This window comes from Cervus canadensis, chromosome 19 (genome assembly GCF_019320065.1).
Source record: "Cervus canadensis isolate Bull #8, Minnesota chromosome 19, ASM1932006v1, whole genome shotgun sequence".
Taxonomy (NCBI): domain Eukaryota; kingdom Metazoa; phylum Chordata; class Mammalia; order Artiodactyla; family Cervidae; genus Cervus; species Cervus canadensis.
In genome coordinates, this window is record NC_057404.1 from 37664584 (window position 1) to 37683917 (window position 19334).

General features: G+C 38.7%; 1 pseudogene; it reads left to right on the top strand.

Moving 5' to 3' along the window:
* The first annotated feature begins 8650 nt into the window (after positions 1-8650).
* On the top strand, positions 8651-8751 carry LOC122422463 (annotated as a pseudogene).
* The last annotated feature ends 10583 nt before the right edge of the window (positions 8752-19334 follow it).

The window sequence follows — 19334 nt, forward strand, 5'->3', positions numbered from 1 at the left end:
CTTAGAAATGTGAAGAAAAAGCTGTTGCAGCAATTTCTGTTGCAGTGAGACAAAATTTCTGTTATAATCAGAATAAAAGGGGGAGTTGTAAGACTCTGGGGATGAAATAAGTTTCTTCCTAAAATCTGGTTCATAACATCTCTCTTCACTCCATATTGAATTGGCCAGAAGTCATAGCATCAACACAGAGAAAATATGAAAGGTTTTCCATGTTTTAAAATTTTCACTGCAAAACTGTGTTTTAAATATAATTTTAATATAAGTCACTACTACTTTCTAACACACAATTTGAAAAATCTGTGTTTATGTGGACTTCTGAATGTTGTGCCTAGACCCAAACAATAGTTAACACATATACACCCACACACCCCCTACTTTTTTTTAATAGAACAAATCTAGAATATTATAATCCAGGTTACATTGCAAATAAAAAATTTAACCTCTATCTTTTAAAGACATCTTCTCAGTTCTAAAAAAATCATAAATTCATGAAGCCCCAGTCATTCTCCAAACACATGGTAACCCTGTTAAGAAGACATAGGTAGTTAGAAAATTTGTAACATTTTAATTAAATATGGTGTTTCCAGAGGTGAAGAAGGTAGTTTCGCCTCTGTTATATGCTATTTTACTATCATCATTGACAGTTTGAAGACCATAGACACAGGCGTCTCTATGTAGAAGATTTAGTGTCTATGGAACATCTGTAGGAGAGTAATTCATTTGTGCTAGAACATTAAGTACCAAAATACTCCTCAACTATTTTAAACAAATGGAAACAATACAATTGATATGCATATATTATTATATTTTAATTACAGTTCCAATGAAGATTAAACCAGTTGCATCTCTGATGTTAGGTGTGCCATTTTAAAAAATAATATTTCTCTTTCAGTTACAATGATGAGTGTGAAAAATATTGAACTGTCTTAATAATTGGGGTCAGAAAAGAGCTGATGATAGATTCAAATCCTAGGGTACATATTCAAACAAAGCATATATAAATAATAAAGTCTTACTTAGCTATAATCTCTTTGGGAGCATCTTTTCAAATTCAGAAATGAGAACCTGGAAAACACAAGCTGACGCAATATTCTGAAAAATCCTCCAGGGAAAAGAACATCTACAAAACAAGCATAGCAAATGAATCGTATTCAAGAATTTAAACCAAAATGTTAATGCTAAAAGAGCAATACAGGATCATGAAAGTAAAATTATTTCACATTATCATTTTAAACCATTCTCTCTGTTTGGGGACTGCAGTAATTACTTTCAAGGATGTATTCATTACTTGGAAATTGAAAGCTATAGTTATTTTGTCTTGTGTTTTTTTTTTAAGTATTGCTTTTATAATAGCATTTGATTTAACAAAAGTGATGAAACTAACACCTGCCACCACACCCCAAAGCGTAGTATTATTTCAAAAGTTCCCTCTTTGGCTACACTGACCTGAAAAATAATAAGGCAAGTTTAATGTTCGTGATAAACCCCATGGGATTTGAGAACATTTTATGAATATGAAAGCTCCTTTGAGAAACATTTGCATTTTCCCACTGCATAAAAAACAAACCAAATTGCAAATGAGGTAGAAAGAACTTAATTAAAAACATTTTACCAAATTTTAATTCTCAAGTACTTACCAAACCATCATGATAATATTCTCATTGACTGATTGACATAGAAAAAGCCTCTTAATTTTTAATTTTAAGTAGATCTTTGAGAGTATAAATGATCCTCACCCTAAACTTGGTTTACAGCTTAAATTGTTAAAATATGATAATGAGGATACCTTCTGAATTACTAGTAGAAAGTAATCACTGTGATTTTTAATGTTTTAATGTATCCAATGGAAAAAATAGTTCTGTGAATTTAGCAAGGCATAAAAATTTATAATAATTTCTGTAGTTGAAAGTCTTATGCATTATTCAGTACTTACATACTATCTTTTTGCACTAATATACCTCACAGAGTACTTACAAAATTTAGAATCCTTGATAGAATAGGAAGAACTCTTATAAGCTAACTAGTATTAAGGTAGATGAAATAATGATCCCCCAAAGATTTCCACGTCCTAATCCCTAACACCTTTGAAAACTAGGTTACATGACAAAAGGGCTCAGATCATGAACTCCTTATTGCAAAATTCAGACTTAAATTGAAGAAAGTAGGGAAAACCACTAGACCATTCAGGTATGACCTAAATCAAATCCCTTACAATTATACAGTGGAAGTGAAAAGTAGATTCAAGGGATTAGATCTGATAGACAGAGTGCCTGAAGAACTATGGACAGAGGTGCATGACATTGTACAGGAGACAGGGATCAAGACCATCCCCAAGAAAAAGAAATGCAAAAAAGTGAAATGGCTGTCTGAGGAGGCCTTACAAATAGCTGTGAAAAGAAGGGAAGTGAAAAGCAAAGGAGAAAAGGAAAGATATTCCCATTTGAATGCAGAGTTCCAAAGAATAGCAAGGAGAGATGAGAAAGCCTTCCTTAGTAATCCATGCAAAGAAATAGAGGAAAACAATAGAATGGGAAAGACTAGAGATCTCTTCAAGAAAATTAGAGATACCAAGGGAACATTTCATGCAAAGATGGGCTCAATAAAGGACAGAAGTGGTATGGCCCTAACAGAAGGAGAAGATATTAAGAAGAGGTGGCAAGAGTACACAGAAAAACTGTACAAAAAAGATCTTCATGACCCAGATAATCACAATGGTGTGATCACTCACCTAGAGCCAGACATCCTGTTGAAGTCGAGTGGGCCTTCGGAAGCATCACTACAAACAAGGCTAGTGGAGGTGATGGAATTCTAGTTGAGCTATTTCAAATCCTGAAAGATGACACTGTGAAGTGCTGCACTCAATATGCCAACAAATTTGGAAAACTCAGCAGTGGCCACAGGCCTGGAAAAGGTCAGTTTTCATTCCAATCCTAAAGAAAGGTAATGCCAAAGAATGCTCAAACTACCACACAATTGCACTCATCTCACATGCTAGTAAAGTAATGCTCAAAATTCTCCAAGCCAGGTTTCAACAGTATGTGAACCGTGAACTTCCAGATGTTCAAGCTGGTTTTAGAAAAGGCAGAGGAACCAGAGATCAAACTGCCAACATCTGCTGGATCATCAAAAAAGCAAGAGAGTTCCAGAAAAACATCTATTTCTGCTTTATTGACCATGCCAAAGCCTTTGACTGTGTGGATCACAGCAAACTGTGGAAAACTCTTAAAAAGATGAGAATACCAGAACACCTGACCTGCCTCTTGAGAAATCTGTATGCAGGTCAGGAAGCAACAGTTAGAACTGGACATAGAACAACAGACTCTTTTCCAAATAGGAAAAGGAGTATGTCAAGGCTGTATGTTGTCACCCTGCTTATTTAACTTATATGCAGAGTACATCATGAGAAATGCTGGGCTGGAGGAAGCACAAGCTGGAATCAAGATTGCCAGGAGAAATATCAATAACCTCAGATATGCAGATGACACCACCCTTATGGCAGAAAGTGAAGAAGAACTAAAAAGCCTCTTGATGAAAGTGAATGAGGAGAGTGAAAAGGTTGGCTTAAAGCTCAACATTCAGAAAACTAAGATCATGGCATCCAGTCCCATCACTTCATGGTAAATAGATGGGGAAGCAATGGAAACAGTAACTGACTTTATTTGGGGGGACTCCAAAATCACTGCAGATGGTGAGTACAGTCATGAAATTAAAAGATGCTTACTCCTTGGAAGAAAAGTTATGACCAACCTAGACAGCATATTAAAAAGCAGACATTACTTTGCCAACAAAGGTCTAGTCAAATCTATAGTTTTTCCAGTAATCATGTATGGATGTGAGAAATCTGAGCACCAAAGAACTGATGCTTTTGGACCGTGGTGTTGGGGAAGACTCTTGAGAGTCCCTTAGACTGCAAGGAGATCCAACCAGTCCATCCTAAAGGAAATCAATCTTGAATATTCATTGGAAGGACTGATACTGAAACTGAAACTCCAATACTTTGGCCACCTGATGCAACGAACTGACTCATTGGAAAAGACTCTGATGCTTGGAAAGATTGAAGGTGGGAGGAGAAGGGGATGATTGAGGATGAGGTGGTTAGGTGGCATCACCAACTCCATGGACATGAGTTTGAGCCAACTCCGGGAGTTGGTGATGGACAGGGAAGCCTGGCATGCTGCAGTCCATGGGCTCACAAAGAGTCGGACATGACTGAGTGACTGAACTGAACTGAACTGACAAAAGGGAATTAAGGATTAAGGTTGCAGATAGAATTGACGTTGCTAATCTGATGAATTTGTGGTGTGGAGGTTATCCTGCATTACCTAGGTGGGCCTAATGTAATCACAAGAGTGCTTATGAGCAGAAGAGGTAGGCAGAAGGGTCAGAATCAGAGAGAGAGGTGCAGATGCTATGCTGTTGGCTTTGAAGATGGAGGAAGGGACCACTAACAATGCAGGCAGCTTCTAGAAGAAGGAAAAGGCAAGGAAATGGATTCTCTTCTGGAACCTCCAGAAGGAATGCAATCCTGCTTACCACCTTGATTTTAACCCATTGAGGCCCATTTCAGACTTCAGACCTTCAGAACAGTAAGAAAATCACTCCGTGTTGTTATAAGCCAATGTGTTTGTGGTAATTTGTTATCAGTTCGGTCAGTCGCTCAGTTGTGTCCAACTCTTTGCGACCCCATGAACCACAGCACACCAGGCCTTCCTATCCATCACCAACTCCCGGAGTCCACCCAAACCCATGTCCATCGAGTCGATGATGCCATCCAACCATCTCATCCTCTGTCGTCCCCTTCTCCTCCTGCCCTCAATCTTCCCCAGCATCAGGGTATTTTCCAATGAGTCAGCTCTTCGCATCAGGTGGCCAAAGTATTGGAGTTTCAGCTTCAGCATCAGTCTTTCCAATGAACACCTAGGGCTGATCTCCTTTAGGATAGACTGATTGGATCTCCTTGCAGTCCAAGGGACTCTCAAGAGTCTTCCCCCACACCACAGTTCAGCGCTAAAAAATTCATATGCCTGGTTTTACAAACAGGAAATAAAGAGTTAAAGTGACAATGTTTTCTCATTAATGGAAAATGTCAGTTAATATAAAGGGCTTCTTATTTTTAGGCCTAAGGGCTAAGCCACTTACAAATGATGAAAATTTTTAAAAGTACAAGGAAAAAATTAAAATAAAAATATAGCACAATTGAAGGGTTGTACCATAAATACCATGAATAAAAACTAGGAGGGAAGCATCATGTAGTCCAACAGTACTGTGGAGAGTTACAGCAGATTACCCAAAGAACTAGACAATCAGTTCTTTTAACTTTAGAGTATGATTTTTTATGGATGTACCTGACATTTTGGAATTTCTAGAACCACAGAAATGAGTGATCTTGATAATGATACCATAAAATAAAGCTTTTACCTATGAGACGCTATGAAACTTATGAGAAGATTATGCAACCCACTGTATAATTTCCTTTCCACACAAAGGTTGGACAGAACAACTTATCATATCAGCGAAAAATATAGTTTAAGGAGAGAGAATCTAATGTGCTGTTTCTCTCGTCTTTTTCTGGTGTAGAGAGAATATAAAATCTTGGGTTTTCAAAGAGTATTGAGAGATTTACAGTCAAGATGACCCCGGAAGTTCAGGTGTTCATGTGCTCACCCAGCACCAAAAATAATCAGTAATATATATAAATATTAAGAGAGAAAACCAAAAAACGCCTATCAGACTCAAACATAAATCTCCATGGATAAGAAGCAGAAGAGAAATGCCACAAACTCTGCTGGATTCTAAATCCAAAAGTAAACATTGGTGACTAGAATTTGCTTTCTGAATATATGCCATGGAAGGTGAAGGGCTGAAACCGCAATCTACTGATCTAAACTAAATTGGGGTAAAACTCACTTCCTAAAAGGCAAATGAAAAATCATTGTTGTATCTGCTGCTCTGCATCTGGAGCTTCAAGCCTAGGCACAGAGAATAATAAGCATAGCTCCTTGACTGTGAAGAAAAGCAAGTCATCAGCTGGCTAGGTGAACAAAACTGCCCTCTTCATCTCTGGAAGTATCACTATTTAATTAATAAGATTTCATAAACTTCCTAATTACCTAGGTTTTCTTAACAGAACTAGAATGTGTTTGGAGAATGACTGGGTCTTTATGAATCCATGATCTTTTAGAACTGAGAAGATGTCTTTGAAAAATAGAAGGATGGGGCTTCCCTTGTGGTCCAGTGATTAAGAATCCGCCTTGCAATGCAAGGGAAACTGGTCTGAGCCCTGGTCTGGGAAGATTCCACATGTCTCAGGCAACTAAAACCTGGGCACTACAGCTACTGAGTCTGTGTTCTTGAGTCCATGAGCCTGCAACTACTGAATCAGCAACTAATGAGCCCCTGTGCCGAAACTACTGAAGCCCATGCGCCCAGAGGCTGTGCTCCGCACAGAGGAGCCACCGAGATGGGGAGCCTGGGCACCACAGGGGAGAGCAGCCCCGGCTTCCTGAAACCAGAGAAAGCTGTGCGCAGCAGCAAGGACCCAGTGCAAACAAAAATAAACATGCTCAGCCATGCAGTTGTGTCCAACTCTTCACAACTCCATGGACTGTAGCCCACCAGGCTTCTCTGTCCATGGGATTCTCCAGGCAGGAATACTGGAGGGGGTTGCCATTTCCTTCTCCAGAGGATCTTCCCAGCCCAGGGATGGAACTCGAGTCGCTTTCATCTCCTGCATTGTCAATATCTCCTGCATTGGCAGGTGGATTCTTTACCACTGCGCCACCTAGGATCAACAAAAATACGTTAAACGAGTTACTTAAAAAAAATAAAAAAAAAAACAACAACAAAAAAACCTCTTAAATTATAGTTGCCAAGGGGGGAAGGGGGACAGAGAAGGATAAATCTTTTTGATTCCACATATAAGTGATGGTATAGAGTGTTTGCCTTTGTCTGACGTTTTCACTAGCCATGATACCCTCTGGGTCCATCCATGGTGCTGCAAATGGCAAAATTCTGTTCTTTCTGCGTGACTAGGTGGAATTCCACTGTGTGTATGTATATTTCTATCTATCTATGTGTCACATCTTTGTCCATTCACCTGTTGGTAAACACTTAGGTTGCTTCCATATCTTTGTTATTGTGGGTGGTGCTGCTGTGAGCATTGGGTGCATGTATCTGTTCAAATGAATATTTTCATTTTCTTCTGGTGTTTGTCCAGGAATGAAATTATTGATCATATGGTGGTTCTAGTTTTTGGTTTTTGTTTTTCTTTTTTTTGAGGAATCTCCAGTATACCCTTAATTTGCAACATAAATTAAACATAAATAAACATAAAATAAAATAACATCTCCTTTCAAGGAAAAGTTTCAGCAAATTTGTTTTCAGCTCACATATTATAAGGTATTAGTTCTCTGAACTTGTGATTCTTTGGCTAGGTTGTTTTCTGGGAATCCAACCACATTGCTTAGACGTTTTACTTTGTGACACGTGGGTCTCTTACATCATTTTCTTATTTTTGCTTCTTAATATATCTTTTAGTCTGTATGTATTCTGATCCAACATGAAACTCACTGTTACTTTTATTTATTGAGTCTAATCTGCTTTAATCTAGTTGTTGAATTCTTTATTCATTGTTGAATCCTCTCTATTTCTGTGCATTTCTTTTTTAGATTTAATTTTATCATATATTTTCTTGAATATATTATTCATAGCTATTTCAGTATCTGGAAATTTTAACATCCAGATAACCCATGGGTCTTTTAAAAATATCTAGCTTTCTCTTGGCTATGATTTTTTATTGAATAGAATTTCTACTGAATGCTGAAATAACTTGTCCCCAACCTCTTAATCTGTAATATATTCTTTCTGAGTAAGACTTTGAAGTTCCATTTCAATAATTAAATCACAACGTCCCAGTATTATACCAAAAGAAAAAAAAAAAACATAGTTGCCAAAGAGGAAAAAAGGGAAAGGAAGGGATAAATTAAGGGTATGCAGAGATTCACACTACTGTCTATAAAATAGATAATCAACAAAGATTTACTATATTACACAGGGAACAATATTAAATATTTTGTAGTAACAAATGGAAAATAATCTGAAATATATATATATATGTATATATGTGAATCATTTTGCCGTACACCTGAAAGTGAAAGTGAACTGGCTCAGTCGTGTCTGACTCTTTTGAGACCCCGTGGACTGTAGCCTACCAGGCTCCTCCATCCATGGGATTCTCCAGGCAAGAGTACTGGAGTGGGTTGCCATTTCCTTCTCCAGGGGATCTTCCCGACCCAGGGATTGAACCTGGGTCTCCCACATTGTAGTCAGACGCTTTACCGTCTGAGCCACCAGGAAAGTCGAGCCATACACCTGAAACTAACACAATATTGTAAATCAATTATGTGTGCGTGTGCGTACTCAGTTGTGTCCAACTCTTTGCGACCCCATGGACTAAAGCCCACCAGACTCCTCTGTCCATAGAATTTTCCAAGCAAGAATATTGGAGTGAGTTGCCATCTCATTCTCCAGGAGATCTTCCCGACCCAGGGATCAAACCCTTGTCTCTTATGTCTCCTGCTTTGGCAAGCAGATTCTTTACCACTGCACCACCTGGGAAGCCTATACTTCAATAAAAAAATTAAGGAAGCACTTGCTTCAGCAGCACTTATACTAAAATTGGAACAACAGAGTAGATTAGCATGGCTTCTGCACAAGGATGACACTCAAATTCGTGAGACATTGAATATTTTTTTAATTAATGAAAATAAATTTAATTACTATAGACTATTAAAAAATTGACTACTTTTGTATTTTAAAAAATGAAGCAATCATAAGATTGGAGAGTACAATTATGGATAGTTGAAGCAGGCTAAGATTGTTCTGTGTTTGAAAAAAAAAAGCACCAAATAGGTTAAAATGTGTAAGAGATATTTGTAGTTAAATGTTATGCTGAAAAAGTAAGGATTATAACTAATAGACAAAGTACATAATAATAAATTACTCAGCAGACAAAAAGTGCAGAATAAAAAACTTTTGGACCCAAAAAAGGCAGAAAAAAAATCAACAGAAAAAGAAAGGTAGGCATAAAATATAAGATGGTTAAAATCATTGCAGATATACCAGAAAGAGTAGTCAGTGAGATTATTAGGTTGGATTAAAGCAACAAATCTTGCTCCGTGTTGCTAACAATACACTAAATTAAAAGTCCACACACAAAAGCTGAAAATAAAACAGAAAGATACTAGCCAAAGAAAGTTATTTTAACAACATATGATTTGAAAAAGTCAAATTCCAAAAAAAATTTTCAAGATTAATGAAAAGGAAAAAACCACACACTTGGAGAAAATATTTGCAAAAGACTCATCTGATAAAGGACTATTATCCAAAATACATGAAGAACTCAAAATTCAGCAATAACAACCTGATTAAAACATGGGCCATTAAAAAGGAATGAATATGAGTCAGTTCTAGTAAGGTGGATGAATCTAGAACCTGTTTTACAGAGTGAAGTAAGGCAGAAAGAGAAAAGCAAATATGGTGTGTTAATTCATATATAGGGCTTCCCAGGTGGTGCTAGTGTAAAGAACCTACCTGTCAATGCCCCAAACATAAGAGACTCAATCCCTGGACTAGAAAGATCCCCTGAAGGAGGGCACCGTAACCCACTCTTGCCTGGAGAATCCCATGGACAGAGAAGCCTGGTGGGTTACAATCCATAGGGCCACAAAGAGTCGGACATGACTGAAGCGACTCAGCAGGCATGTGGCATGCAACGCATATTATGGAATCTAGAAAAATGGTACTGATGAACTCATTTGCAGGGCAGGGATAGAGAACAGACTTGTGGACACGGTTGGTCGGGGTGGCAAATTGAGAGAGACGCATTGGAACATGTACATTACCATATGTAAAATAGATAATGGGAAGTCCCTGTATAACACAAGGAGCTCAACCCCCTGCTCTTTGACAACCTAGAGGAGTGGGATGGTTTGTGGGGTGGGAAGGAGGTTCAAGAGGGAGGAGACATATACGTAATTATGGCTGATTCTCGTTGTATAGCAAAAACCAACAGAACATTGTAAAGCAATTATCTTCTGATTAAAAACAAAATTTTAAAAATGTATGGGCCAAAGATCTGAACAGATACTTGTTAAAAATATACAGGTGACAAATTGCCTATGAAAGGATGCTCCACATCATATGTCACTAGAGCTTGGCATGTTAAACCAATGCTGAGATATCATTGCATACATATTAAAATGGCCAAAATCAGAAACACTGACAATATCAAATGCTGGAAACTATGTGGAGTAACAGAAACTCTCATGTATCACTGTTGGGAATGCAAAATGATACAGCCACGTTGGAGGACTTTTGCAAGTTGGCAACTTCTTACAAAGGTACACATATTCTTACTAGTTATCCGATCATCGTGATCCTTGGTATTCATCCAGAGGAGTTGAAAACTTACACATAGGTGTTTATAGTCAAAGGTGTTCTTTAAAAAAAAAAAAATTATTTATGGCTGCATCAGGTCTTTGTTGTGGCACTCAAGATCTTTCCTTGCAGCACATGGTTTCTTGGTTGCGGTGCACAGGCTTCTCTCTAGTTGTGGCACTTGGGCTCCAGAGCATGGGTTCAGTAGTTGTGGCAAGTGGGCTTAGGTGCCCTACAGCATATGGGATCTTAATTCCTCCACCAGGGATCAAACCCACACCCCCTACATGGGAAGGAGGACTCTTAACCATTGGACCATCAGGGAAGTCCCCACAGGTGTTTATGCTGCTGCTGCTGCTGCTAAATCGCTTCAGTTGTGTCCGACTCTGTGCGACCCCATAGACGGCAGCCCACCAGGCTCCCCCATCCCTGGGATTCTCCAGGAAAGAACACTGGAGTGGGTTGCCATTTCCTTCCCCAATGCATGAAAGTGAAAAGTGAAAGTGAAGTCGCTCAGTCGTGTCCGCCTCTTCGCGACCCCATGGACTGCAGCCTACCAGGCTCCTCCATCCATCGGATTTTCCAGGCGAGAGTACTGGAGTGGGGTGCCATAGCCAGTTTATAGTTGGTCATAACTGCCAAACCTTGGAAGCAACAAAGTATTTCATTCAGTAAATGAACAAACTGTGGTACAGCCAGACAACAGATTGTTATGCAGCACTAAAAAGAAATGAACTATTAAATGATGCAAACACACAGGAGAACATGAAATGCATATTACTAAGTGAAAGATAGCAATCTGGAAAAGATACATACTATACAGTTCCAATTATATGAGTTTTTTTTTGAAAAGGCAGAAACTTGGAGACAATAAAAAGTTCAGGGATTGCCAGAAGTCAGGGGGACAGGGATGAATACACAGAGCACAGAGGAATTTTTTATAATAATGAATATTTGTTATACTTACACTGTCTGTGCTGTGCAGTCACTTCAGTTGCATCTGACTCTGGGCAACCCTGTGGACTGTAGCCTTCCAGGCTCTTCTGTCCATGGGATTCTCCAAGCAAGAAAACTGGAGTGGGTTGCCATGTCCTCTTCCAGTGATGCATACATTATACCTGTGTCCAAACCCACAGAATGTATAACACCAAGCATAAACCCAAAGTTACCATTCTGGTGAGTGATGTTGCTAATGGGGGAAGCTATGCACGTGTGGAGAAGAGGGTATATGAGAAGTCTCTGTATCATCCTCTCAGTTTTGTTGTAAACCTCAAACTGCTCTAAAAAATAGTCTTATAAAATACAATGTTGAGGCAATGTGTCTTTACAGATCTAGATTGGCTTCAGACTTCTGACTCACTTCCTATTTATGTAGCTTCTGAGACTGATTCTCCTTTCTTTCCAGAGATTTTGAAATCCTTTCCTGCTGATGCCTAGCAGAACTGGCATTATTGCTTACAGCTAAGATTCCTGATTAATACAGCTCTAAGGTCCAGTTCACCTGGAAATTAGAGTTTATCATATAGTCTCTGGTGAGAAACAAAGACAGTGCCTTTGGGGTCTATTGTTGGGAATCTAAGTATTGTAGCATAGGCAAGAGTTTGAAGAATCCAAAAGTATGTGCACTTACATTGACACTCCACTGAAATGGCTCTATGATTTTTTACTGCTAAATCCAGTGGCCTCTGTTCTCAGAACTGACCTTTAGCCACATTTGAAACTGTTCACCAGTCCTTCCCTCTAGAAACTTGATTATGCCTTGACAGAGAGCATTTCAAGGACAGAGATTAAGCAGGATTATCTTTGTATTTCCAGCACATTGCATTCTGCTTGATACCTGGCACTCAGGGAGATTTCAATAAATGAATGAATAAGTGAATGAAAGAATACATATTGTATTTTTACCTGTTAACTAAAGGAGAAAGTCTAATTGAATAAAGCACACAGGAAAATGTTAATTAAATAGTGAAAAAGTAATAGTAACTCATCTTGAATGTTTTCAGTCCATTTTAATTGTAGTGATTAATAATGGTATATAAGCAAATTGTGGATTAATACAAAAATAATATAGATAATTTTCTTCTAACTAAAATATATCAATGGGATTGGCCTGTTAACATATATTGATTTATCAATTAAATTAGTGAATAAAAAGATAATGAAGGAGCTTCAAAAATGGCATGCAGTTGTCAAGGTCCCAAGGAACATCAAAAGGCCTGGTGGATGCTCTGTTAATCATGCAGGTCTCTGTCTCAACAAAATCAAAAGTGCCCTTGCTGCTTTCACAATACCACCTCATTTTGTTTGGATCTTCAAAGATCACCAGATTGATGTTTACCACACCTCGATCAAGATCTGAAGATAAAAGTGATTTCCTCCTGGATAAAACTGAACTAACTCTTGCGAGATTTTTAGTTTGTACTTATACTGAGGTCAAACATGCACCCCCTAACCAGATACCAATCTCAGAGAATGACAGATCAGGAACTAGGGTAAGAAAACTATAGCCTATGGACCAAATCCAGCCCTTCATCTGTTTCATAAATAAAATTTTATCGGGAAACAGTCATGTTCATTTTTTTTCACGTATTGTCTATGGCTGCTTTTATTTTATAATGGCGAAGTTGAGTAGTTGGGACAAACACATTGGGTTGGCCAAAAGGTTCGCTGGGTTTTTTCCGTAAGATGGCTCTAGTAGCACTTAGGTATCTTCAGCTTAATTCGAAACAATTTTGTTAGATTGTATTATGACAGTTGTCATATCTGCGTGCCAAAAACTTAACCAAAGTTAGCAAATTTTTGTGCAGCCATTTTAATATTGAAGATGGAATAAAAAAAAGCAACCTTTTTGGCATATTATTTTTTATTTTTTCAAGAAAGGTGAAAACACAACTGAAACATACAAAAAAAAAATTGTGCAGTGTATGGAGAAGGTGCTGTGACTGATCAGAATGAATCACTGTCTGCACACCTGAAACTTACACAATATTGTAAATCAACTATTTTTCAACAAAAAATTTTAAAAGTAAAAGATATACAGAAAGCAGAGAGGAGAGGTCTAATTTAGATTTCTAGACTTGTACCAAAAGCCCCTGAAAATGGGAATTCTCTCCATTCCAACATCGGAGCTGAAGTTTCTCCCTCGTCCCGCCTTTACCACACCCTGCCCCTAGTTCTTTATAATCAGGGCTGGTAACTGTGAACAGTTGATCGTAAGTAAATTTTGTAGTTAAAAACCCATGGTATATCAGAATTCCACAACCACTCGTACATCATGTATCCTAATTCTTTACCCTAAGTTCTCACTTTTTCAAAAATAATGGTCTTTTTATCGACAGTCCTTCTCCTTCTGACAACTCTTGGTCAATCTGTTTCTGTTCCTATTTTTCACAAATATCTTAATGTAATACTTCCTTATGTACCTGTTCTTAGCACTATTTTCTCCCAGCTTCACACTTGCTCATGCATCATTTATCTGCTTCCATAGCTCCCATCGTCATCTGTACCGCTAATTTCCTCTTGCTTTGACCTTTCCTTTAAGCCTCACACCTGCATTTCCAAATGCTGTACATCTTCATGTGGGTGTATTGCTTTCCTACTCACACTTGTCCAGTTTGACATCTAAATCATTTTCTCTGCCCACAAAAACAAACCATAAAGTACATACAAAAATAGAGCAGCTATTCATTGCTTACACTCCCTAACTCAGTTAATTACATCACTCTCCTACTGGTCGCTGAAACTAGAAACAAGAGGACCCTCTCAACCTTCTACATCTATTCAAACTTAAAATTCTGAGGATTCTTGAATTTTAAGTGTGTTTAGAAATCAACTTCTGCATGTCATCTCCATCACTCTATTTTATAACTTCATCACTGAATAACTTTAAAATAGTTGCAAACTATGTTCCTGTCTTTGGTGGATTATTTTTCTAATTCATCCTTCATGTTGTTCCCAGCCTTACCTTATTGTTACAAATCTGATCATGAAACATCTCTGTTCAAAAGTCTTCAAAATTCTCTATTGACCTACAAAAAGTAAAAATGGGGCGGCATTCAAAGCTAATCATGCCTTGAGCTATCATCTTTTCAGATTTATTTCCAACTAAACATCAGTGTGAAACTTAAGCTCTAATAATATTGAATTAGTTTCCAGACATATCTGTGGCCTAAAAGTTGAGTCATTCTCCCCACGCGCACCCCTGGACCGACCATCCTAAATTCATTTGAGAAACAATAGGTGGTCATGGTTTGGCTGACAGTTAGATTTTGGTTTGCTAAGAACACTAAACAAGCTGGCTAGAGAAAGGGGATAGGGGAAAAGAGGACTAAGCAAGGTGATTAGAAAAGTTGCTGAGGAAGGACTAAGGAAATTATAAGAAAGAGAAAAAGAGCAGAGTTTTAGGTTATTTTGCTATATGACTTCTCCCTCTGTTTTCCTGGGCTTCGGTGGTGGTTAAGATGGTAAAGAATATGCCTGCAATGCAGGAGACCCGGGTTTGATCCCTGGGTTGGGAAGATTCCCCTGGAGAAGGAAATGGCAATTCACTCCAGTATTCTTGCCTCGAGAATCCCATGGACAGAGGAGCCTAGTGGGCTATAGTCCATAGGGTCACAAAGAGTCAGGCTATAGTCGATAGGGTCAGAAAGAATCAGACACGGCTGAGTGACTAACACTTCACTTTTCTGTTTTCTCATTAAATCTTTAAATCTTTAGTAAAGCTATGTTTCTAAGCAGTTCTCCCACAGTCAGATTTATTTAAGGGTTAAAATCAAGTGGCCTGGCTTGGAGGTGTGCCTGAGGCTAGTCCAAAAAGAGTTTTGGATTCCACTTAACTGTGTATATGTTCACTTTCATTTTTATATTGTAAGTTTCCTTGAAGGCATGAATCATGTTTTATAGTAACTATCTCTGTTTGTGCAATCGATTTGGATTCTATCCATCTGTAACTTGTATTTTTCCAACAATTTCTACTTTAATATTATCTCTGTGCCCTATTCTCCCAACCCTTCATAGTGTGATCAGCTGGACAAATGAATTGGCTCTCTCTTCCACCATTTCTTATCTCCTATCTTATCCTATGACTGTCCCTAGCATAGCACATGCTCAGAAGAGCTCCTTAAGTTTATTCATTCACTCCCTGAATCAGAAGTCTAGAGCTATTAAGATTCTTTTGAAAACAGCTGTTCCATTAGACATCCTTCCCACCACTAAACACCACTTGTTGGATGTACCCTTCTCCCATTAAACAGCATTAGATATGAGACATTTTTAATGAGGCTTGTGATATTCTGTCTTTAAAGCTCTCTCTTCCAGGGCACTAAATTAGAGCATGCAATTGATGTTTAAAAGAAAAGCATTCCAGACACTGTTCTAACAGTGCCAGTTTACAAGAAAGACAAAAATCCTTGTTCTTACTATTGTTACATTCTAGCACAGGGAGAAAACAAACAAATAAAACAAGAAAATAACAGATAATAATAAGGCTTTAAAGACAGTAAATCAGAGCGATGTGATGGAGTAACTGCTTCAGATTTGTTGGTTTGTGTACATTATAGAAGCGAGGCAACTGAGTTCCTTTGCGATAATTGAGCTGTGACCTGAATAATAAGAAGGAAGCAGTTATGGAAAGAGCATTCCTGGCTCGGGGAACAGCTAGTTTAACGGCTCTGAGGCAGGAATGAACTTGGCATTTTCAGGAAACAGAAAGAAAGGCAGTGAGGGGGGAAAGGGTTTAAAATGATGACAGAAATGGAAGCAAGATAGATTACATGAGGGCTGGTGAGCCAAGGTAAAGAATTTGGGCCTTCTAAGTGAGGTAGGATGTTTTGGAGGGAGGAGGGACTCAGCAGGGGAACGATGGATCTGATTTACATTCTATAATGATGACTCCAGCAGCTATGTAGAGGTTAGAATGTAAGTGGGCAAGAGAAAAGGCCAGAGACCCTCAGAGAAATCAAGGTACGAGAAGATGGCGGTTTGGACCAGGGTTGTATGTCAGAGATAAAAGTGGGCAGATGTGAAATAATGTTTGGAAAGAAGGAGAATCAGAGGGATTGGATAGAGGGCAGCGAGAAGAAACAGAGAATGAAACAGAAGAGTGCGTTCCAGGTATTTGGTTTAAGCAAAATAAGATAGTAAAGATTAGCGGAAAAAGCAGATTGGGGATGAAAGGACAATTAAAATTTCTTTTTTGGCCATATCAAATTCGAAGTGCTAATAAGAAAAGAAAGTATGGTAGGTGAATGGATATGCAAATCTGGAACTCAAGATCAAGATCAGGGATGACATATAGCCTTGGGGCTTAAATAAATGGGGAGACTGTGTAAAGGAGACAAAGGGAGAGAAAGATGGAGAGAGAAGAGGGACCACCTCATTTTGAGAGGTGAGCAGAGCAGAAAGAGCTCCAAGAAAAGGGGAAAAGCAGAGCATGAACTCCTCTTGTTCACTGAGTTCCAGACTCCTACATCCAATGTCTGCTTTATAATCGTTCCCAAACAACCAACAAGATATCCCTTTCCTGTGTTACTGTTGAAGAAATTCTAGGACTTGCCTGTGAGCCACTAATCCAATATGCTTATGTGTTCTAAGAAGACAAGTGTTCCCAATGACTTCCTTCCTTTGACTGGTCCCACTGCTGCTGCAAACCAACGCCGGTTCTTTCTGAACTCCACTACCCAAGTCTGGCTTCTGAATGTACGTTTTCCCTGATAGTATAAGTCCTGGTGTGCTTTTTGTTTGGGGGGACTTTTGTATTTTGTTTCTGTCTTTAACATTTTATGCCTGTTTAATTTCCATCTTAGTACCTGAAGACTTTCTTAAAGGAAGTAGGTTAGATAAAAAAATATCTTAAGCATATAGCTTAATCTTCACCACTCACTGTAAGTGTAATCCTTGGTAAATACTTGAAACTCATATCAATTTTACCTCACTTCTAAAATATGTGCCAAAAGTTATGGAAAATATATTAAGTGAATGAATGAATTTAAATTGTACATAGTACTTACCTGAAGACCAAGAGTTGGATCATCTGTCTTCTAGTGTAAAAGTCATTGTTATAGCTATTGTCTGCACATAGCTGGTGCTTATATACAATAATAACTGTGCTGCAATGAGACTTTTTTAGCATAAGAGTCTTTTCTGAGTGGTGTGAGAAAGCGCAGTCACCCCAAAATCACTGTTTTAATGTTTTACTCTGGACCATGCTGCCAAAACCAAAAGTTCCTCCTCTTCATCCTACTCAAAGAATATAATTTCCAAAATGGAATGAGCAAAACAAAACCATGAGGAGCAAGAGTAAAATATTAGGACTTCCCTGGTGGCTCAGTGGTAAAGAATTTTCCTTCCAATACATGGAGACATGGGTTTGATCCCTGGTCTGGGAAAATCCCACATGCCTTGGAGCAACTACAGAGCTTGTGCTCTAGAGCCTGGGAGCTGTGATGACTATAGCCTATCTGCCTTAGAGCCCAGGCTCTGCAACAGGAGGAGCCACGGCAATGAGAAGCCCATGCTCCGCAACTAGCCCCCACCTGCCGCAAATACAGAGGGAAAAAAAGGCCTGGGCAGCAATGGAGACCCAGCACAGCCAAAATAAATTTGCAAAAATTTTTTAAAAAGACAATGCAGGGGCACGGGCTCCATCCCTCGTTGGGGAACAAAGATCTTCCATGCTGCAGAGCGTGGCCAAAAATAAAGATTAAAAGCAGGGGAAAAAAAGAAGAATAAAATATTAGTCCTGACACATTTATTTTGTATCTAAAAAATATGAAGAGATTTATGCTTGTCTAATACTTAATGTACTGACTGGCACTGCTGTCTCATTGGCTCCGTAAGTCAAATACATGGCATAAATGTGCTACAAACTGATTTCCTCTCCACGTATGATATGTACCACAGTTTATGTGCTACACAGAATGTCAGTGTGATTAATTTTTTAAATAAAATAATATCTTTAAAATGATAGTGGAGCCTTGTAATGAGTAAGGGCTGACCATTAAAATCTTTTTACCACAGAGTAGCCAGTTTATTGGTTTTCCTATAGAAAGAACTATCCAACTAAAAGCTGAATAATACTTATCTGTAAGTAACTTGAAAGTTCAGTTCAGTTGCTCAGTCATGTCTGACTTTTTGTGACCCTATGAATTGCAGCAGGCCAGGCCTCCCTGTCCATCACAAACTCCTGGAGCTTACTCAAACTCATGCCCATCGAGTCGGTCATGCCATCCAGCCATCTCATCCTCTGTCACCCCCTTCTCCTCCTGCCCCCAATCTCTCCCAGCATGAGGGTCTTTTCCAGAGTCAACTCTTCGCATGAGGTGGCCAAAGTACTAGAGTTTCAGCTTCAGCATCAGTCTTTCCAATGAACACCCAGGACTGATCTCCTTCAGGATGGACTGGTTGGATCTCCTTGCAGTCCAAGGGACTCTCAAGAGTCTTCTCCAACACCACAGTTCAAAAGCATCAATTTTTCAGCACTCAGCTTTCTTCATGGTCCAACTCTCACATCCATACATGACCACTGGAAAAACCATAGCCTTGGCCAGACGGACCTTTGTTGGCAAAGTAATGTCTCTGCTTTTTAATATGCTATCTAGGTTGGTCATAACTTTCCTTCCAAGGAGTAAGCATCTTTTAATTTCATGGCTGCAGTCCTCATCCGCAGTGATTTTGGAGCCCATAAAAATAAAGTCTGACACTGTTTCCACTGTCTCCCCATCTATTTCCCATGAGGTGATGGGACCAGATGCTATGATCTTAGTTTTCTGAATGTTGAGCTTTAGGCCAACTTTTTCATTCTCCTCTTTCACTTTCATCAAAACGCTTTTTAGTTTTTCTTCACTCTCTGCCATAAGGGTGGTGTCATCTGCATATCTGAGGTTACTGATATTTCTCCT